This window comes from Ailuropoda melanoleuca, chromosome 14, assembly GCF_002007445.2.
Source record: "Ailuropoda melanoleuca isolate Jingjing chromosome 14, ASM200744v2, whole genome shotgun sequence".
Lineage (NCBI taxonomy): Eukaryota > Metazoa > Chordata > Mammalia > Carnivora > Ursidae > Ailuropoda > Ailuropoda melanoleuca.
Genome location: NC_048231.1, coordinates 3,537,850 through 3,561,438, shown reverse-complemented (window position 1 = coordinate 3,561,438; position 23,589 = coordinate 3,537,850).

Genomic DNA, 23,589 nt, shown 5'->3' with positions numbered 1-23,589 from the left:
GTAAATAAATAAATAAAGTCTGAGACAATACAGAATTCCTAGTTTAAAATACAACTTGAAACTGCTCCTGTTTTAGTGTTCAGATTCACTAGTAATCAAGGAAAGGAAACTCATTGAGGACAAGGGAAGTGTCTTACCGTTGTTGTCAGAAGAGCATCTGCACACTGTAAGTGCTTGGATAAAAATGTTGTGTGAGTGGATAAGATGCAAGCTTTTAATAGGAGATACTAGTATCTCCTATTAGTGAAGAGTTCTTCATTTATTTATTTATTTATTTATTTATTTTAAGACGGGTGGAGGGACAGAGGGAGAGAGAGAGGGAGAGAATCCCAAGCAGGCTCCACACCTAGCATGGAGCCCGATGCAGGGTTCAATCTCACCACCCTGCGATCATGACCCGAGCCAAAATCAAGAGTTGAATGTGTAACCAACTGATCCACCCAGGTGCCCTTAAATTAATAAAGATTTAAAATAATGATGATGTTGGGATGACTGGCTCAGTTGATGGAGCGAGTGATTCTTGATCTTGGAGTTGTGAGTTCAAACCTCACGCTGGGTGGAGAGATTACTTTAAAATAAAATCTTGGGGTGCCTGGGTGTCTCAGTCGGTTGGGTGTCTGACTCAGTTTTAGCTCAGGTCACCATCTCAGGGTTGTGAGATTGAGCCCCACATTGGGCTCCGTGGTCAGTAGGAAGTCTGCTTGAGACTCCCTCTCTCCCCCTTCCCCCCACTGCCACTCAAATAAATACATAAATCCTTAAAAAATAGATATTTAAGAAATGAATAAATAAATAAAATGATGATGCTTAACACTGACAAAGATGCAACAAGGCAAATGGTTTCACATATGACAGATGGAAGTATAAATTAGAAAAACCTTTCCAAAGGGCAATTTGTTAAATTACAACTACAAAAAGAAACCAATTTTTGTTGATCACATTGGGAGAGGCAAATAAAAACAAAAACAAAGACAAATAACAAAAATTTGTTAATGGATTATCTTGATGAAGGTATCAGGAAGTATGCAATTTCATATATTTCTAGTGAGAGTCCATTTGGAATAACCATTGTGAAGACATGTTGGGCATGCCTGGCACAATAGTACTGACTCTGTACTTTCTCCTCTAGAGATTTGTCTGACAGATATATTTGCACATTTTGATACGCCTATATATAAGGGTACTTGATGCAGACTAGTGTCAAAAGACCAGAAAAAGCCTAGATGTTTATCATTGGAAAGAGGCAATTAAGTATCATGCAGTTAAAAAAAATTGTTGGGGTGCCTGGCTGGCTCAGTTGGTACAGCAACCCTCAATCTCAGGGTGGTGGGTTTAAGCCCCATATTACCTGTACGGTTACATGTAAAAAAAAAAAAAAGTGTCCTCTAACTTCAGAAGTAGTTTAGTGAAGAGGACAATTAAATACACCAAATATTAGGGGGAAAATAATAAATAAGTAAATAAATAAATAAAATATATTTTTAAAATTATGAAAATCAAAGTACAAAAAAGTATTTTTTTATACCATAATTTGATCGGTTTCTTTAAAAGTAGCAGAGGAAGGGACACCTGTGTGGCTCAGTCAATAAAGCATCGACTTTTGATTTCGGCTCAAGTCATGATCTCGGGGTCCAGGGGCTGAGCTCTGCATCAGGCTCTGTGCTCAGTGGGGAGTCTGCTTGAGGTTCTCTCTCCCTCTCCCTCCTGCCCCTCTCCCTGCTCACTCTCTCTCTCTCAAATAAATAAATAAATCTTTTTTAAAAAGTGGGAGAGGCATATATACATATGTATATAAAGGAGAGAGATAGTCTGAGAAAGAAGAAACATGATTGAAGGTAATTGTTCACTTTTATATCCTTTTAAATTGTTTAATACTTATTGTAAGTGTATCACCTCTTCAGCAAAAGTAAAAAAAAAAAAAAAACTTTAAAAGTTACTATTCATACTCTGATCTGTAATTCTCTTGGTAGCAGTGTATCCCAAAGAAATAATTTGAGATACAAACAAAAATTTACAGCCACAATGCATCAAAAACTTCGAAATAGCCTAAAAGTCCAATATTATGGGAACGGTTGTGAAAAACATAATTATTTATTAAAATTTTCAATGATACTAGAAATGACATAATGAAAAGCCAAAAAGAAAAAAAAAGTCCATTTGATAGAACATTATCGACTGTTGTCACCAGGGAGTAGCACTACGAATGTGTTTATGCTGCTTCTTTTTACTTTTTTTTTTTATATCAATCAGGGCTCTTCTGGTTGTGACAGAAACCCAATTCAAACCAGCTTAATTAAAAGGAATATTTATTGTCTCATCAAACCAGTTACAAGCTGAGTGGAACCAGGGACTCCTTTCCATCTCTGCTTTCTGCTTGTCTCTGCACGTTGGGGTCACAGATCTGCCTTCTCCATAAGCCTTATGACTCTATTGCCAATAGCTCCTGGATTCACATTTTCTAGCTTTGCTACTAGAGAATGTTCCCCCAATTTTTTGCATGTGTGTGTGTGCTGGGGGGGGGCGGTGAGGGATGGGGGGGGTGCGTGGGGAGGGGACAAATCCAGCAAAAACAGTCCCAAAGAAAAATTCTCATTGAGCATTTTAGATCACATGTCCAACCATTGCCCACTCACAGTGGCCAGGGTGAGGGTAACCAGAGAATGGGATTGGCCAACCTGGGTCAGGTATCTACTCTTAAACCAATCACTGTGGACAGGGAGGCAGGCGTATGAAAGAAGACAGCTCCTAGGGGAGGTGAACAGAGTCTGTTCTGCTTGCGTTTGGGGCAAGCAAGCCTACATTCCCCATGCTGTAGCAGAAATTTTTAAAAAAAAAGACAGCAGTACCCACTAAGGCCAGATGGTTAGTGTGATGTACCCAGAAAAGAAGAAAGCTGCTGGGCCATCAAAATAACAACTGTCTTTTGAGCTGTGTTTTCAATGAGCATGTTATACTTGGATAATCAGGAAAAGTACTTTTTTAAGTGGAAAAACAAACAAACCCGGAGGTCTGGGTGGCTCAGTGGGTTAAGAGTCTGGCTTCAGCTCAGGGTCTGATCCCTGTTTTCTGGGATGGAGCCCCGCCTCCCGCTCCTTGCTCAGCGGGGAGCCTGCTTCTCCCTCTTCCTCTGCCTGCTGCTCCCCCTGCTTGCGCTCTCTCCCTCGTTATCCCTCTCTCTCTGTCAAATAAATAAAACTAAATTTTAGGGGCGCCTGGGTGGCTCAGTCATTAAGCGTCTGCCTTCGGCTCAGGGTGTGATCCCAGCATTCTGGGATCAAGCCCCACATCAGGCTCCTCTGCTATAAGCCTGCTTCTTCCTCTCCCACTCCGCCTGCTTGTGTTCCCTCTCTCGCTGGCTTTCTCTCTCTGTCAAATAAATAAATAAAATCTTTAAAAAAAAAAAACCTAAATTAAAAAAAAAGAAAAAAAGAGAGAAAAAAACACAAACGAACAGCATTTCCTTTTTTTTTTTTTTTTTTCCTTCTTGCCCTGAAGTTTACTGGTGCCTATGGAATACTTCCTTACAGGCTTCCTGGTCATTTGAAAAAACAATGCTACCCATCTTCTGATTACAACTTGAAATCAAACTTGCTCTCCCTTAAATGGCCTGGTAAAATAGTTTTCTGAAACCCAGCACCTGGTTGGGTGTTTTTTTTCCAAGACACCTTCTAGTCAACAGAAACAAAGATTATATCTGAGTCCCATTCTGTGGTTTGAATTTTGGGGTGAGGCTCAATTCTAAAGGCCCTGGTTTCTACATTTCTCTGCCTCTCCTAAATTGGCCAAGTCTGAATGTATTGACCTTTACGGCACAACACAAAATACCCTTGTTTGCTTTGGCTTGTCCTGATGAGTAAGGAGTCCAAAATTCTGTTTGATTTGCTAATTCTATTGTATGTTTTAGTCACTTTCTGTACACATCACTAGACACCTTTCTTAATGACTCATTATTTCCATGTTTAGAAAAAAAGAGATTATATAATGTACTCTACTTTCTTATGACTTAATTTACTTTTTTCTGTGAAATTATGAGACTAGGTGTCAACCCATAGTTGGAATACTTGCTACAAATTTATTTCTAAGTCCAGCAGAAGCAGGTACTATTATATTAGATATAAGATATATATTAGAGGAGAGCCTGGGTGGCTCAGTCAGTTGGGCTGCTGCCTTCGGCTCAGGTCATGATCTTGGGGTCCTGGGAACGAGTCCCATGTCTGGCTCCCTGCTCAGCGGGGAGCCTGCTTCTCCCTCTGCCCTTCCCCAATGCTTATGCTCTCTCTCTCTCTAATAAAAAATGAAATCTTTAAAAAAAGAGACATATATTGATATATTAGGAGATATATATATATTAGATATAGGATAAAAATTACATAGAATTATAATAAGTTGAAGATGAAACTTTTAGTTTTAATTGAGGTAAAAGACACATAATATAAAAACTACTGTTGTAACCATTTTAAATGTACCATTTAGTAGTGTTAAGTACATTCACATTGTTGTGGGACCATTTCCACAATTTTTTTCATCTCGCTGAACTGAAACTCTGTACCCATTAAACAATAACTTTCCATTCCATAGTTCCTGGTAACTACCCCTTTATTTTCTGACTCTGTGAATTTGACTACTCCAGGTACTTCATACTAGTGGAATCATACACTGTTAATAGGCTCTTTCATGTCTGACTTATTTCACTTAGCATAATGTCCTCAAGTTTCATCCATGTTAAAGCATGTGTCAAAATTTCATTCCTCTCTAAGCTGAGTAATATTCCATTGTATGTATATGCCACATTTTCCTCATCTGCTCATTCAACAATGAACACTTGGGTTACTTCCATCTTTTGGCTATTGTAAACAATGCTGCTAGGAGAATGGATATACAAATAAATAGCTCTTCAAGACTCTGCTTTTAATTCTTTGGGGTATATACCCAGAAGTGGAATGCTGTTTATATAGTAATTCTTTTTTTTTTTTTTAAAGTAGTCTCCATGCCCAGTGTGGGGCTTGAACTCGCAACCCTGAGATCAAGTGTAGCATGCTCTACTGACTAACCCAGGCAGACACCCCTATGGTAATTCTATCTTTAATTTTTTGAGGAATTACTATGCTGTTTTACATAGAAGCTGCACCATTTTATATTCCTACCAATGGTGCACAAGGGTTCTAATTTCTCCACATCATCACCGATACTTGATTTTTTGGTTTTTGGTAGTGTCTATCCTAATGGGTGTGAGATGGAAAACTTATCTCTTCTTAGATTCTCACATTGTGCATGAGGAACTGAGACCCAGCCATTAAAAAAAAAAAAAATTGTCAGGATGCCTGGGTGGCTCAGTTGGTTAAGCGTCTGCCTTCAGCTCAGGTCATGATCCCAGGGTCCTGGGATAGAGCCCCAAGTCTGCTCCCTGCTCAATGGGGAGTCTGCTTCTCCCTGCCCCTCCCTCCCCGCTCCCACCCCTTGCTTGTGCTCTCTCTCTCCCTCTCTCTCATGCTCCCTCTCGCTCTCTTTTAAATAAATAAATAAATAAATAAATAAATCTTAGAAAAATAAACAAACAAACAAAACCAAACCAAAGAAAACACTGGACTCTGGAGCTAGGTTACCACTTTTTAATCCTGGCTCTACCACTGACTGACTGTGTAACCTTGGACAAGATACTTAACTCCTTTGTGTCAGTTTCCTTGTCTATAAAACAGTATAATTTAAGGGTACCTACCTCACAGAGTTATTGTTTTAAGGACTAAATGAGATAATACAGTTAAAGTGCATCTTGAAGATGGCCACAGGTTTTCTGACATTCCTCCCATGAGAAGGTGGACTCTAATTCCCTTCCCCTTGAACCCACAGTGGCCATAGACTCTCACCTGCCACGAAGTGCAGAGGAGGTGATGCTGCTTGCCTTCCAACTCCAGGTCAGAAGAAGACTTTCAGATTCTGCCTTGGGCTCCAGAAATACTCTCCTCTGAGGAAAGCCACCTGCCTTGTAAGAAGTACAACTATCCTACTGCAAAGGCCCCGTGGAGAGACCCAGAAACGACACAGAGAGGAAGAGGCCTTCCACTGAGTTCAGCTCTCTTGCCATCCTGGCAAGGTGTCAGGTGTCTCAGTGAGCCTGTTCAGACCCTTCAGACTAAACCAGCTGTCAGCTGAATAGAAACGAGTGAACCCAGTCAATACCACATGGAGCAAAAGAATTGAGAGCCAAATGTTCCCCCAAGTATTATTTTTGCATAATTAATTTTGATATTAAATTACACAAAAATTGATCACTAGAACAAATGCTTGGTATATAATAAGTGCCACTAGAATGTAAGCTCTCTAAGGACAGATTTTTGCCTTTTCTTCTTTATTGCTTATTTCCCCAGGGCTTAGTGCTCTGAGTATATAATACCAGGCGTATAATAGATGTTCAATAAATATTTGTTCAATGAACACACGAAAGTTAAGCCCTTGTTTTTATTAGGGGTAGACAGTACTTAGAACTAGTCTACTAGTTGGAAATCTTTGTATCACCCCATGCCAACCTAAAAACTGCTGAAGTTCTTTGTGTACGCACAAAAAGTTAGTGGCAAAATAGATTCTAACTTGCAAAGATTAGAGACCACCAAGAGAGAACGATGGTATTTCTTATACTAATATACTAGAGTACCAGGCCTTGAAACTTACAGCTCAATAATCTTAACAGCCATGAAAAATCTATAATATCATTTTTCCCCATTTTACACATGAGAACACTAAGGCTCACAGAAGTTAGGTATTTGACCCAACCAAAGATGTCAAGGGGAAACTTCGAGTTTTGAACCCAGATCTGCCTCTACCTTGAAGAGCACAGTTCAGTCTGGAAAACTATTCATAAGGATCACTGGCATGTAACAGTGGGTAGGAAGGACCTGCTGCTTTAACTCAGGAAGTGCCATTCAAGTTCCCAGGCTACTTCTGTCCAGCTGCAAAATCTTCAACTCACAAACTCATCTCACTTTCCTCAGCCAGGAAATGGGAAGACTGATCCCTGTACTGCCTATCTCACAGTGTGATTTCAGTGATTCTTACCCAAACATTTCCACAAACATGCTTCTGCAGAAAGACCTTTCCGTGGCACCAAAGATAGAAAAAGATGGGCAGAGGTTTTTGAGGTTCTGAGTAGATCCAACACAAATATTTTTGACAAATGGTGGGAATTAGTGATTCCAAAGCTGAAATAATCTTTGGCAAAGCAAATCAAGGTCAAAAGAAATAAATGTTAAGACTGTTAAGATATTTCCAAATAAAGCATATATTCATCTAAAGGTGAAAATTTTACACAAAATATAATTGTCAATGTAGTCAAAACCTGAATATCTGAAGTCGAATAACAAGTTTGGGAAAGTTGCTGTGTTAAAATATTGCTACTATCTACACTTCAATAGCTTGAGGTACAAATCTAATTGTAAAATCATTGGATGGGGATGCCTGGGTGGCTCAGTCAGTTAAGCTTCTGCCTTCGGCTCAGGTCAGGAACCCAGGGTCTTGAGATGGAGCCCCGCATCGGGCTCCCTGCTCAGTGAGGAGCCTGCTTCTCCCTCTGCCTGCTGTCCCCCTGCTTGTGCTCCCTCTTTCTCTCTCTCTCTGACAAATAAATAAATAAAATCTTTAAAAAAATAAAAATAGGGGCGCCTGGGTGGCACAGCGGTTAAGCGTCTGCCTTCGGCTCAGGGCGTGATCCCAGTGTTATGGGATCGAGCCCCACATCAGGCTCCTCCGCTATGAGCCTGCTTCTTCCTCTCCCACTCCCCCTGCTTGTGTTCCCTCTCTCGCTGGCTGTCTCTATCTCTGTCGAATAAATAAATAAAATCTTTAAAAATAAATAAAAATAAATAAAAACAAAAAAATAAAAATAATAAAATAAAATCATTGGATGAAGAAAGGATGAACCACTCCTTCCAATGCTGTGTTCAGCCCAGAACATTTCAGGTTTAGGGTATCAACCATCTTGTTTTACCCTCAGATGCTCAGTCATTTGCTACTATAACACATCCTCTGTGTCAAGGTGACAATGTCAAGAGGACCATCCAACCTCACCAACACACTGTACCAAGACCACCCAGGCCCTCTGAATGTGACTCCTGAACCAAGCCACCAGGTCAGACTTCTTGCCTGGGATAACTTACAGTTGGGGGCTGTTGGTGTCTTCTCTTATGGATTGGCCTTAGTTGAGATTATCTCAGTCATACAGAGATGCTCTAATAATATTGACCCAGAGAAAAGATGTTAGCTCTTGGGAATTTCTGAAAATATACTCATTTCTACTCCACCTTCACTCTCCAGGGTCCAACTCAACAAACCCACAGGCTCCTGGGTAGGAGTAGCCTTTGTCAAGCAACAAAAGATCCTGTTACACACTTTCCCCAGGGGCCCAGGGGGCCTACTCCACATACATTTGCATGACTGTTTGACTTTACAAGTGATACTTGAGAATAAAAAAAGAACAAAGAGAATCTGAACCAAAGGGTCTTGCTGCATTTAAACACAGACACTTTAAATGCATTTTATTTGGCCAAAGTTCTATCTAACCAAGCTTGTCAGGCTCACATGTGGGTGTTTACACGTGCACACACACACACACACTGTCCCATGCACACACAAGCATACATACTGAGCTAGTGCCTCCAACTCAGATCCATAAATGTTTCTATGGCTTATGATTGTATATATATTCTAATATATACAGAGAACTTCAAGAGTCTAAAGATTTGAACATGTTAAAAAGTTTTGTGAATTTCACTATTTCAATTCTAGAATCCAATTCAATAAACAAAATTTAGGGTTATGGGGGTATCAAATTTAACGAGAGTTTCAATAGAGCAAGTCACTGGCAAATTCCAATATCTTTCTGAATATATCATTCTTTTGGATTTTCCACACTTTAAAGCTCCATCAAGATTCCATTTGTTTACAATATTTAGAACCACAATTGCTAAAACATAGCATACAGGTTAAGGGATCTGGATCTGCAGTCAGCAGACCTGGACTTCAATCCTATTGCAGGTCCAGGATGGAGTCACTCTTATCCAGGATGCCGCATGGGGAAACAGAAACTTGGAGAACTCTCGTGTCCTTGTAAATGCTCTGCTTGATCCAAACGAAGTCTATCCAATCAGCCAATCCCCAAACACCATGCCAACTCGGGACTGTATACTTATATCCTTGCTTCTTGTTTTTCATTTTTCCCTTTCTTGTTCTTTTTTTCTTTTAAGATTTTATTTTTTATATGACACAGAGAGAGAGAGAGAGAGCACAAGCAGGCTCTCCGCTGAGCAGAGAGCCCGATGCGAGGCTCAATCCCAGAACCCGGGATCATGACCTGAGCAGAAGGCAGACACTTAACCAACTGAGCCACCCAGGCACCCCTGTTCTTTATTCTTTATCCTAATAAAAGATGCTTGTCTCCCACCCCATTTTGCAGTTCTCTGGACTCTTGGTAATGGAGACTGCAGCTTCATGAAGGGTTAAAGTTTGTTTGTGTTACCTAAACTGTCTTCTTTAATCAGTTTTAATAAACCCAGTCTGTGACTTGGTGGCGGCAGATCCTTCCAGACCTTCTTGGTACATGTTGCATAAGGCCGTTGTGAAGATAAAATGAGAAAAAGAAAAATAACAGTGGGGTGCCTGGGTGGTTCAGTTGGTTAAGTGTTTGCCTGCAGCTCAGGTCATGATCTCCAGGTCCTGGGATGGAGCCCCACACTGGGCTCCCTGCTCAGTGGGGAGTCAGCTTCTCCCTCTTCCTTCCCTCTGCCCCTCTCCCTGGTCATGCTCTCTCTCCTTCTCTCTCAAATAAATAAAATCTTTAAAAAAAGAAAGAAAAAGAGAAAGAACAGTGTCAAGCATCCAGTAAGTTCTTAAAAACATCAGCAATTGTAATTACTATAATCTTTCACTAAATTTAATGCTAAGATTCTTACTTTTTTACACTTACTCTTTATTCCTCCCACTGAAATAGGACTTCGTCTGCCTCCATTTTGACCTCAAACTTTCTAGATGGGTTCTTCTTTCCAGCTTGTGTCTTGGCTCAGGCGAAAGATCCTGAGGGCAAAGCATCTCCTGGTGGTAACAGAAACTACCCTCTCAAGCAGTAAGGACTGCCCCAAACCAGTAAGACATTGTCTGTGATTGACTGCAAGACAAATATCAATTTGAGCTTTACTGCGTACCTGCAGGTACCTACCCACCTTTTCCCCACATTTTCCTTATATAAACCTGGAACTATTTCAGCACTTTGGAGAGTCTTTGACATACTAGTCCTCTGTCCTCCCAGGTGTTGGCATCACTGAAATAAATCCCTTTCTTATTTGACCACCACTCGTTTCTCTGCCTTTGGATTTTGTCAATGATGACTGGCTGAGCCTGGTCTGTTTGGGATCCCGGGAGCCAGGTGCTTTTCACCCTGTGCCCCAGCTACGCCACCTGTGCCCCCACCTTCATTTCTATGACCACAGCAAATTATTTACATTGTCCTTTACAACAGTCAGTATTTTTCATCTCTTTTAGATAGCTTCATTGTTCCAGAATGCAGTTGGGGCGCCTGGGTATCTCAATCAGTTAAGCATCTGACTTTTGATCTCAGCTCAAGTCTTGAACTTAGGGGTATAAGTTCAAGCCCTGCATTGGGCCCCACACTGCGCATGGAGGCTACTTAAAAAGAAATGCAGAAAGCAAAGAATAACTCAATTAGGAAGACTCAATCTCTACTTAGCATTGTAATATTTAAACATTTAGCTTATGTATTGATTGCTTTTGCATTTAAATCAATTTTAGATGTTAACAATAGTTAATCTAATTGTAGGATCTTACAATTAACACAAGAACACAAATCATGGCCATCAAATACATATTAAAATCAAATAACAGGTAATTTTTTTTCTCTTAGTTCTTTGAGGTTATTGATTAAGCCCAGTGTAATTTCTCTTTCCAAATGGAATTCCGGCTCTTATGTAAGAATGAGGAAGTAACAACATCCGCTGGAAAGGGCTACCAAACCTCCCTGGCTGGGTTAGGATGTCAATGGAAAGGAGGAAATGAAAATTAAACATCACAGCTGAAGCGCAGATGGGAAACTGGATAATCCATCCACTCTCTATTTTGATTACTACATTTGTGAGGGCTAAATGCCTGATCTCTGTTTGGGAATGACAGTTACTCTGCTAAGAAGAAAGGAAACGAACAAATCCATCAACATTGTGATGTGGTTGAGATTTACCTGCATCAAATATAACCATGTTTGGAATATGCTGAAAAATCTCGATCTGTTTAAAAACTTCCAATTTGGCAGAACTTTCTTCCCTGTCAGCGCTGAGGATAGCCTTTGAAATGCATAGGAACTATACAAATGAAGGGAGAATACAAATGGACTGAATAAGGCCCCAAATATTTCGTAATATTCCAAGTATCTTTTCCACAGCCGCATTCTCCTCCCATGATTACTCTATGCTCATTTTAAGGGAAAGATATTCAGTGAATCAGAAACTGGAAGATGGTCTCAAGTGGAGCCGGCAGCATCTTTGCCAGGATGCTAATGATTTACAGAGCCTCTCCCTCCTCAGTGTCTCTTCCTTTCCACCCCAACTGGTGTGGGCCTAAATTAAGTGCATGGAAAAAACCTGACCATTCTCTCTAGCTTTTACCTTAACGATCAGCACAATGATCAGCCATGGTGTTGATTAAATTAGGTTAATTTACTGTATCATGCCGCTCCTCATTCCTAACCCCCACAATTCATTCACCAAATGCACTCATAAAATGGGCAAGTTGATCACACTTGTCTATTATAGCGGACAGTTATTGCTTTTGTCCTAATCTTCGGATTAAAGCTTTTGAATCTCCTCTGAGGAATTCAACTTCCCTACTCAATCTGTGGTGTTAGGAGTGCTGGTGTCCTCACCTCCACCTCCAAAGATGGGTACATGCATCAGGACTGGAGGAGCCAGAGTATGGAGTCCTGCTGCCTTCAGTCTTTGGTCTCCTTTTCTTAGTTTTCTATGTAGCAATGGCTTCTGTCCCCAGGCCTAGCTGGAAACATCATCTCTGAAGAAATTTAGCATATGTAAGGGTATTCGTGTACTAGCCACTCAGAGTACGGTTGGAGCACCAGAAAGGATTCACTTTTCTTTGGCATTTGGAGGCCCAGGCCGACCACATGTCCCCAGCACCCTAAAGTGAATCATCATTCACATTCTTACTCACAAACACAAAACCTAGCTCTAATTCAGGAGCAGGACACAGGAAAAACCCATCCCAATCCACCTATATCAATCAAACGTCCTTGATTCACAAAAAGTTAAGTAAAAGATCATGGATGGTTGGAAAATTCTGCAGCTCAAGTGAGACTAACCAAGACAAACATCAAAAGACCTGACCCAGATGGTGGAAATGCAGATAATTCACAAAACACAGTAAGCAATAAGGAATTCCGATCAGCATTCCAAAAAAGAAAATATTGTATTCATTCATTCATTCATTCATTTTTATTCAACTATAATTAATATATACTGTTTTATTAGTTTCAGGTGTACAATATAATGATTTAACAAACCTATACATTTCTCAGTGCTCAACACAATAAATGTACTCTTAATCCCTTCACCTATTTCACCCATCCTCCTGCCCACCTCCCCTTTGGCAACTACGAATTTGTTCTCTGTATTCAAGAGTCTGGGTTTTTCTTGTTTGTTTGTCTCTCTTTTTTATTCTGTTTATTTGTTTTCTTACTCAAATCCCACATATGAGTGAAATCATATGGTATTTGTCTTTCTCTGACTGACTTATCTCACTTAGCATTATACTCTCGTGAATATTATATCTATTTAAACCAGAAGAGGCTGCCATGTAAAGGAGTAATTGGAAAACAATGGAGAGTTCATGGAAACTAAAAATACAATCATCAAAGTAAAAAATAAATCTAAGGAATGCAAGAAAAAGTCAAGAAACATTGAACAAAAAGACCAAACACAGGTAATGCAAGGAGAAAAAATTGTGAAGAGAGAGTAACCAAGAGAACCAATATCTATCCAACAGGAGTTCCAGAAACAGAGAATGGAGGAAAAATCATAAAAATAATAAAAGAATATCCCCCAGAGTTGACATGAGATGTAAAACTTCAGAGTGAAAGGGCTTAAGCTTATTAGGTACACCATAGGGTGAGTTAAAAAAAGAAAAAAAAGATTCATACCTGGATACATTCTGAGATTTCACATCATCATGGATAAAGAGATATACAAAAAGCATTTGGGATGGGGTTGAGGAAACAGGTTATTACAAAACAATAATGATTTCAGGGATCCTACAGCCATAAAAGGTGGGGTAGCGAGCAGCAGTCATGGGGGATGCCGGACATTCAGGCTGGAGGAGTGGCTGTGGTGCAGTGGAGGAGGCCAGTGACCATTTTCTCCCAAGACCGACTACAGAGCAGCACCCACCAGATGTGACAGTCCAAGTCACATGCTGAAGGACAACCTCACTGAGCCACTGAGAGTGTCAGTTGTACCCAAGGCAATCTAGCAGCCAAAAGTCCCTGTGATAGATTTGCAGATGGAACTGAAACCGGCATTCTTATCTGAGACACCAAGAATTGGTTAAAACAGTGCTGGAACATGGAGATAGTGGATTCCAAGTGAAAACTAGACAGTGTAGCAAAGGTAGTATCCATGGAAAATAACCCAAAAGACAAACAAACAGAAAAACACAGATAAGCAAGCAAACAAGCAATGGAGTAATGTTTTAAAGTGGCTAGAGAAAAAAATATATTGAATATAGAATTCTATACCCAACCATACTATCAATCATGAAAATGAAATGAAGACATTTCTCAGATATGGCAGGGGTGTTGGAATTATCAAGCCGAGTATTTTATTTATTTTTAGGTTTTTTTTTTTAATTCAATTAGCCAACATATAGGACATCATTAGTTTCAGATGTAGTGTTCAGTAATTCACCAGTTGCATGTAACACCCGGTGCTCATCACATCACATGAAGCTGAGCATTTTAAATAGCTATTATTAATATGCTAAGAACTGTGATGGGTAAAACAGCATGAAAGAACAGATAGGTAGAAGAGAGATGGAAATTCTAAAAAAAAAAAAAAAAGAATCAAAAAGAAAGCTAGAGATCAAAAACACTGTAACAGAAATGAAGAGTTTGATGATTTCTGATGGGTTTCAAGAGGCACATTAGTGGACTGGACATGCCTGAGGAAAGAAGCCTGAGGATATGCCAATAAAAATCTCCAAAACTGAAAGCAAAGAGAAAAAAGACTGAAAAAAAGAAAAAGAATACCCAAGATCTGTGGGCCAACATAAGGTATAGCATAGGTATAATGGGAATACCAGAAGGAGAATTATCTGAAATTAATGTAACATACCAAGCCACAGATCCAGGAAGCTCAAAGAACAATAAGCTGGATAAATGCTCTCCAAATTACACATAGGGATATCATATTCAAATTGCAGAAAATCAAAGATAAATAAAAAAATTTTCGAAAGAGGCTAGAGGGGTAAAAATACCTATAAGGAACAAAGATAAGAATTACGTCTGATTCCTCTTCAGAAACCGCACAGGCAAGAGGGTGGAGTGAAATATTTAAAGTGTTATGAGAAAAAAAACACCAACCTAGAAATCTGTATTCTGAGAAACTATCCTTCAAAACTAAAGGGAAACAGGGGCGCCTGGGTGGCACAGTGGTTAAGCGTCTGCCTTCAGCTCAGGGCGTGATCCCGGCGTTATGGGATCGAGCCCCACATCAGGCTCTTCCGCTATGAGCCTGCTTCTTCCTCTCCCACTCCCCCTGCTTGTGTTCCCTCTCTCGCTGGCTGTCTCTATCTCTGTCGAATAAATAAATAAAATCTTTAAAAAAAAAAAAGTAAAGGGAAACAAATACTCTCAGACAGGGGCACTTGGCTGGCTCAGTCAAAAGAGTGCATGACTCTGAATCTTGGGCTGGTGAGTTTGGGCCCCAGATTGATGTAGAGATTACTTAAATAAATATAACTAAAAAAAAAATACTCTCAGACAAACAAAACTTGAGGGAATTTGCTACCAGTAGACTTGCTTTGTAAGAAATGTTAAAAGGAGTTCTTCTGGGGCGCCTGGTTGGCTCAGTCAGTTAAGCATCTGCCTTCAGCTCAGGTCATGATTCCAGGGTCCTGGGATCGAGTCCTGAATCTGGCTCCCTGCTCAGTGGGAGTCTGCTTCTCCTGCTCCTTCCTGCTTGTGTTCTTTCTTGTTATCTCTGTCTCTCTCAAATAAATAAATAAAATATTTTTTAAAAAAGAAGTTCTTCAGAGGGGAGGAAAATGATGTAACTCAAATGCAAATCTATGTAAAGAAAAGAAGAGCATTTGAAAAGGAATAAATGAAGGTAAATTAAAGACTTTTTTCTTAATCTTAGTTGATATAGTTTTACTAAATAGTTGATGGATGAAGAAAAAAGAGGCTTAAGTATATTATTGTAAGTTCTATAGTAATGTATAAAATAACCAAAGTTGCATGAAAGGTTGGGGAATTGAGGGGTGTTAAATGGTCTACACTCCATATCTTTTTTTTCAGATTTATTTATTTATTTGTTCAAAAAAGATTGATTTTATTTATTTAGTTATCTGAGAGAGAGAGAGAGAGAGACATTGAGAGAAAGAGAGAGAGCATGAATGGTGGACAAGCAGTGGGAGAGGGACCAGCAGACTACACTCTGAGCACAGAGCCCCAAGCAGGGCTCAATCCCAAGACCCTGAGATCATGACCTGAGCCGAAATCAAGACTCGGTCACTAAACTGACTGAGCTATCTAAGTGCCCCTTTATTTATTTTTAGAGAGAGCATGTATGTGAGTAGGGGAGAGGCAGAGAGAGAGGGAGAGAATTCTAAGCAGGCTCCATACACAGCATGGAGCCCTATGAAGGGCGCAATCCCATGACCCTTAGACCTCGACCTGAGCTGAAACCAAGAGTTGGACACCCACCCAACTGAGCCACCCAGGTGCCTCCTCTTTTTTAAGTAGGATCCAGGGCCCATGCAGAGCTCATGTGGGCTAATGTGGGACTCGAACTCATGACCCTGAGGTCAAGACCCCAGCCAAGATCAAGAGTGAGTTGCTTAACAGACTGAGTCACCCAGGCACCCCTGCACTCCATATCTTTCATTGAAAGGAGTCAAGAGTACTCCTGACAGTTGATAAACCAAATAATAGAAACATAACATATTCTTTAGAGTTCTAGGTAGATACCTAAGGATCAAACCCAGAAATGGTCCAAAGTGGTTAACTCCAAGGCACAGAACTAATGGTTGTAGGCTGGAAGGAGGAGAGCAGGAGAGACTTAAACTTGTCAATTTATACACTCCTAAATCTGGAGGTTGAGTTTTTATTTCCGTGACCATGGTTTTATTTATTTATTTATTTACTTATTTATTTATTTACTTATTTATTTATTAACAAGAAGTAGAATTATGTAGGAAAACCTATAGGACAAAATTTCAAAGGAAAATCCATGGCAGTAATTATATGATTATTACACAAGAAAGATTGATAATAGGTGGCCAAGATTTCAACTCAAGAAGCCAGAAAAAGAGCAACAAAGTAAGTCCAAAGAAAGTAGGCAGAATTAATAAAGATGAGAGTAAAAACTAATAAGGGAGAAAAAAACCAGAGTAACAATAGAAATAATAAATAAATAAAAGATAAAGCAATATCCAATAGCTGGTTTTTCCAGACAGAGACATTTTAAGACATTAAGAGAGAGATTTGTAACTTGGATCAAAGACAAATTTTCTAGATTCAAAAGTGAAAGAAAAGTACATTCCTCCCCCTTCTGAATACATGAGACTCCATACACCCTTAGGACTATGAGTAAAACTTTTTTTTTTTTTTAAGATTTTATTTATTTATTAGACAGAGAGAGAGAGAGCACGCACGAGCAGGGTAGAAGCAGGCAGAAGGAAAACAGGCTCCCCACTGAGCAAAGAGCCCCATGAGGATCATGGGATGCCGGGATCATGACCTGAGCTGAAGGCAGATGCTTAACTAGCTGAGCCACCCAGGTGTCTCAACAAAAGCAATCTTTAATGCTACTTCTTATTCTCAGCTATGTTGGAAAACAAAGAGGAGGATCCTTAGCTAGAGAGCAGTTAAAAGTCTCCTTTTTTCCCCCATTTCGTTCAGGATTTGGGTCCATCAGAAAGAAGTTGAGCACTATTCGAGCAGAAATTCCTGAGGAAGATGAGTCTGTCCTCATCCAGTTCACAGGAAATTGTTCTTTCACAGTTGAAATGCCCTGGGTCCTGTTGCTTCAAACTGCCCTGGGGTGACAGTCATCAAACTATCTCTACTGGTCACCCAGACATTCAGGTCCAGTCTACACAGGCCTAAGAAATCACAATAGATGAATGGATGGATAAGTAGATGATAGATAGATAAAAAGTCAACAGCACTGCTTTATTTCAGCCTAAGTGTTTTGGTTTTTTTTTAAAGATCTTATTTTTTTTCCGAGAGAGAGAGAGAGAGAGAGAGAGAGAGAGAGAGAGCGAGCATGAGAGGTGGGGGACAGGCAGAGAGAGAAGCACACTAATTTAGGAGACAGTGACATTACTTTTTTAAAAATCTCAGTATAGGAGCACCTGGGTGGCACTGTGGGTTAAAGCACCCAGCTCTTGGTTCTGGCTCTGGGTCATCATCTCAGTGTCATGAAACGGAACCCCAGCAGAACCCCGCCTTGGGCTCTGTGGTCAGCACGATGTCTGCTTGAGTTTCTTTCTCCCTTTCCCTCCGATCCTCTGTCCCCCTCTAAAATAAATAAATAAATATTTTAAAATAATTAATTAATTAAAAGTCTCATTACAAAGTGCACTGATTTAAAAAAAATTAAGTGCACTGATTTAAAGACCCATATTTCAAAAGGAAATTGTATAGATTTAATAACCCATATAGATAGAAGAAATTAAAGTTAATATCCTAGGTAAAATAGACATTTTCTAGGAAAACAAATGACTACAAAAGTGACTAAAATGATTTAAAAAGAAAGAGCCTGCATAGTGTAATAACAATTTAAAAAATGAAAGATTGTCAAAGGCCCAGAGGACTTTAGACACAAATTCCTTCAAATCTTCCAGGAAATGAGAGGAAAGGGGTGCCTGGGTGGCTCAGTGGGTTAAGCGTCTGCCTTGGGCTCAGGTCGTGATCCCAGGGTCCTGGGATCAGCCCTGACTCAGGCTTTCTGCTCAGCAGGGAGTCTGCATCTCCTTCCTTTCCCTCTGTGCTTTCTCTCCATCTCTCGCTCTCTCTCAAATAAACAAATAAAATCTTTTAAAATCTTTTAAAATAAAAAAAAATTTTAAAGAAGTAAATGAAAGGAAAGAAAGGCAAAGGAGAAAAAGAAAGAAACAAAGAAACGAGAGCTTCCAATTTTATCACAATTCTTATACCAGAACCTGGCAAAGCAGGCATTGAAAAAGAAAATCAGACCAGAGTTCCCAACCTGGAGTCTCTAGACACTGGAATATTCATGATGGAACTTCAAGAAGGTCCCTAAATCCCTGAAATGAATGTCACACAAATGCACACACATGCACACACGTATATACAGTTCTGAAGAAAGGGTACAAGGTTTTCATCAGATTTTCAAACATGTCCATGACCTACACAAAGAATCATGACAAGACAGCAATTTCACCAATGAGAATAAATACATTGTAAATAAACTACTAATGAAATGTATCCAGTAACGTATTAAAAACCATTACATCATGACCTAGGAAGTTTTACACAGGAATTTGAGATAGTGAGCACAAAGAAATCTACTTAGGTTAACACTGGTAATCTCTGGGTAGTAGGAATATAACATTTTATTTTCTTATTTCTAATATTACTGCATGAATATGCACTGCTTCTGTAATAATAAAAGGTTTTAAAGTAAATCTGGAAGCACATTTTTAAAACTATTATAAAGAAAGTTTTAGAGGCACCTGGGTGGCTCAGTCGTTAAGTGTCTGCCTTCGGCTCAGGACGTGGTCCCGTGTCCAAACTATTCTCCAGAGTGAGTGCACCAGTTTGCAACTGCTGGACCATAGGGTAGTTCAATTTTTAACTTTTTGAGGAACCTCCAAACTATTCTCCAGAGTGAGTGCACCAGTTTGCAACTGCTGGACCATAGGGTAGTTCAATTTTTAACTTTTTGAGGAACCTCCAAACTATTCTCCAGAGTGAGTGCACCAGTTTGCAACTGCTGGACCATAGGGTAGTTCAATTTTTAACTTTTTGAGGAACCTCCAAACTATTCTCCAGAGTGAGTGCACCAGTTTGCAACTGCTGGACCATAGGGTAGTTCAATTTTTAACTTTTTGAGGAACCTCCAAACTATTCTCCAGAGTGAGTGCACCAGTTTGCAACTGCTGGACCATAGGGTAGTTCAATTTTTAACTTTTTGAGGAACCTCCAAACTATTCTCCAGAGTGAGTGCACCAGTTTGCAACTGCTGGACCATAGGGTAGTTCAATTTTTAACTTTTTGAGGAACCTCCAAACTATTCTCCAGAGTGAGTGCACCAGTTCAACTGCTGGACCATAGGGTAGTTCAATTTTTAACTTTTTGAGGAACCTCCAAACTATTCTCCAGAGTGAGTGCACCAGTTTGCATTCCCACCAACAAGAAGCATGTGACTCTTAATGTCAGGGTTGTGAGTTCAAGCCGCAAGTTGGGTGTTGTTTTTTTTTTTAAGATTTTATTTATTTGACAGAGAGAGACACAGTGAGAGAGGGAACACAAGCAGGGGGAGCGGGAGAGGGAGAAGCAGGCTTCCTGCTGAGCAGGGAGCCCGATGCAGGGATTAATCCCAGGACTCTGGGATCATGACCTGAGCTGAAGGCAGACGCTTAAAGACTGAGCCACCCAGGCGCCCCTAAATAAAGTTTTTTTTTTTTTTTATGGCCCCTGGGTGGCTCAGTCAGTTAAGTGTCTACTTTTGGCTCAGGTCATGATCTCAGGGTCCTGGGATTAAGTCTAGAGTCAGGCTTCCTGCTCAGTGGGGAGTCTGTTTTTCCCTCTCCCTCTGTCCCTCCATGCACTTGTGCGCTCTCTCTTTCTCTCAAATAAATAAATAAAATCTTAAAAACATATTTATATTAAAAGACATATAAATATTTCAAAACATAAAATTTAAAAATTTTATAAGTAATATAAAATAAGAAATGTTTAATATAAATATATATAGAATCCAATAGCCTAGGAATAGATGTATGAAGAATTTTACAATCTTTAGCTTAATAAACTCTAAAACCTTCTTGAAGAGCTTTGTATTCGTTTCCTGGGCTGCTGTAATAGATCACCACAAACTGGATGGCTTACAACAACAGGAATGCGTCCTCTCACAGTTCAGAAGGCTAGGAGTCCTAAGTGATGGTGTCAACAGTGTTGGTTCCTCATGGAGGCTCTGAGGGACATACTGTCCCATCTCTCCTTCCTAGCTTCTAGTGGTTGTGTGGCAATTTTTATCATCCTTTGGCTTGAAAATGTATCATTACAATCTCTACCTCCATCTTGACATAGTTTTCTTTGTATCTGTGCAGTCCTTTTCTGTCTCTTATGAGGACTCTCGTTGGGTTTAGGGAACATCCTAATCCAATGTGATCTCATCTTAATCTTTACCTTAATTATATCTGCAAAGACCCCATTTCCAAATAAGGTTACATTTTGCAGTTTTGAATAGAGAGGAATTTTAAAGGGACATTATTCAACTTGTTACAAGCTTAACAACCTAAATAAATGTATATACTGTGTTCTTACATAGGATAACTTGATACTTTAAATTTATCATTTGGTGAAACATTAAAAAAATTAAATAAGGGGTGCCAGGGTGGCTCAGTTGGTTAAGTGTCAGACTCCTGATTTTAGCTCAGGTCATGATCCCAGGGTCATGCGATCCAACCTTGCATCATGTTCCACACTCAGCAGGGAGTCTACTTGAGATTCTCTCTCTCCCTCTGCCCCTCCCACCCTGCTCATGCACATGTGCTTTCTCGCTCTCTCACTAAAAAAAAAAATAAATTAAAAAAATATATACCATTTGGTATATACACTAAAAAAAATATACTAAATAACAAAATTTAAATGGAGATAAAATAAAATAGAAACTGGGGCGCCTGGGTGGCTCAGTTGGTTAAGCGTCTGTCTTTGGCTCAGGTCATGATCCAAGAGTCCCAGGACTTAGTCCAAAGTCAGGCTCCCTGCTCAACAGAGAGTCTGCTTCTCCCTCTCCCTCCGTCCTTCCCCCTGCTCCTTCCCTCTCCCTCTCTCTCTCTCTTTTCCTCACTCTCTCTCTCAAATAAATGAATAAAACCTTAAAAAAAAGAGACTTACTATAAAAGGAAACAGGAAGGAAGAATAAAGACAATAAAACCAATAGAAAGCAAATAGAAGATGGTAGATTTCAACCCCATTATATCAGTAACCTCATTAAAAGTAAGTGGATGTCAGTTTTCAGAAAAAATAAATTATATGCTGTTCATTAGAAACACATTTAAACATAAAGACACTGATAACTTGAAAATATAAGGATGGAAAAAAGACATAGCAGGACAACACTAATCAAAAGAAAGCTGGTATGACTGTATTTATGAGACAAAATGTACTTTCGGGCAAGTGTTACTAGAGATAAGAAAGAACATTTCAGGGGCGCCTGGGTAGCGCAGTCGTTAAGCGTCTGCCTTTGGCTCAGGGCGTGATCCCGGCGTTCAGGGATCGAGTCCCACATCGGGCTCCTCCCCTGGGAGCCTGCTTCTTCCTCTCCCACTCCCGTGCTGTGTTCCCTCTCTCGCTAGCTGTCTCTGTCACATAAATAAATAAAATCTTTTAAAAAAAGAAAGAAGAAAGAAAGAAAGAAAGAAAGAAAGAAAGAAAGAAAGAAAGAACATTTCATAAAAACCAACAATCCTGTTTGTATGCACGTAAAAACATAGCTCTAACATATATGAAGCAAAAATTGGGACACTTGGCTGGCTCAGTCAATTGAGAATGCAACTCTTGATCTTGGAGTTGTGTTGGGTGTAGAGATTACTTAAAAATAAAATCTTTTTAAAAAATCAATAAAAGAGAGAGAAAACACAAATGACCAAATGAGTTTCAACATGTGATGTAGCACACATTATACAGATCTTAAGAGAACACAATGAACAACTTTATGTCAATAAATTTGACAACGTAGACAAATTTTTTGAAAAATACAATTTACCAAAACAGATATAAAAAGAAGTAAATGATGGGGTGCCTGACTGGCTCAGTCTGTTAAGCATCTGCCCTCAGCTCAGGTCATGATCCCAGGGTCCTGGGACTGAGCCCCACATCAGCCTCCCTGCTCAGCTGGGAGCCTGCTTCTCCCTCTCTCTGCCTGCTGCTCCCCCTGCTTGTGCTCTCTCTTGCTCTAAATAATAACAAATAATAATAATAAATAAATAAATAATCTAAATAAATAAATAAAATCTTTTTAAAAATTTAAAAAAATAAAATTTCATAAAGATAATCCAGGCCCAGGTGCCTTTCAAGATAAATTGTGCCAGATATTTAAGAGGAAATAATGATAATCTCTCTCAAACCCTTTCAGAGTTTAGACAAAAAGGAAAACCCATCTACTTGTTTTATGAGGCTAACATAAATCTGATGCCAAGACCAAAATCTCTTCTGTATATGGATGCAAAAATTCTAAATAAAAATATCAGCAAATTGAAGACAGAGATTTAAAAAATGCAATAACCAAATATATTCATCCCAGGAATGCAAGGTTGGTTTAACATAATAAAATAATTAATGTAATTCAGCACTTAACAGAAGAAAAGAGAAAAGCCATATAATTGTCTCAATGGATACAGATAAATGCACTGATAAAATAAGCATGCCCTCAGGGGAAAAATTCTCAGCAAATTAATAGAAGTGAACTTTATTAATCTGACAAAAGCTATCTACAAAAAATCCAAAAAACCACATCTAACATATGTAATGGTTAAACACTGAATATTTTCTCTCTAAGGTGTTAATGTAATTCTGCCAAGGAAAATTGTTTGTTTGTTTGTTTGTTTGTTTTAACATGTGATGCTGGAACTATTACATAACCATATGAGGATTAAAAAAACCTCACAGACTTAACTCTTTCCTTAGACCATAAACAAAAATTAAAGATGGCTCATAAGTATAAAAATGTCAAAATTAAAAGTCCCAATGTGTCAAATTAAAACATTCAAACTTTTACAAGAAAACACAGGAAAATATCCTGATCTTGGGGTAGCCAAAGATTTTTTTAAAAGATTTAATTAATTAATTAATTAATTAATTTAAGAGACAGAGTGAGAGAGATTGAGAGCATGAGCAGGGGGAAGGGCAGAGGGACAGGGAGAGGGAGAAGCAGGCTCCCCACTTAGCAGGGACCCCAATGTGGGGCTTGATCCCAGGACTCTGTGATCATGACCTGAGCTGAAGGCAGATGCTTAACCAACTGAGCCACCCAGGGGCCCCCAAGATTTTTTTTAAGTAAACTCTACCCTCCACATGGGGCTCGAACTCATGACCCTGAGATCAAGAATTGCAGACTC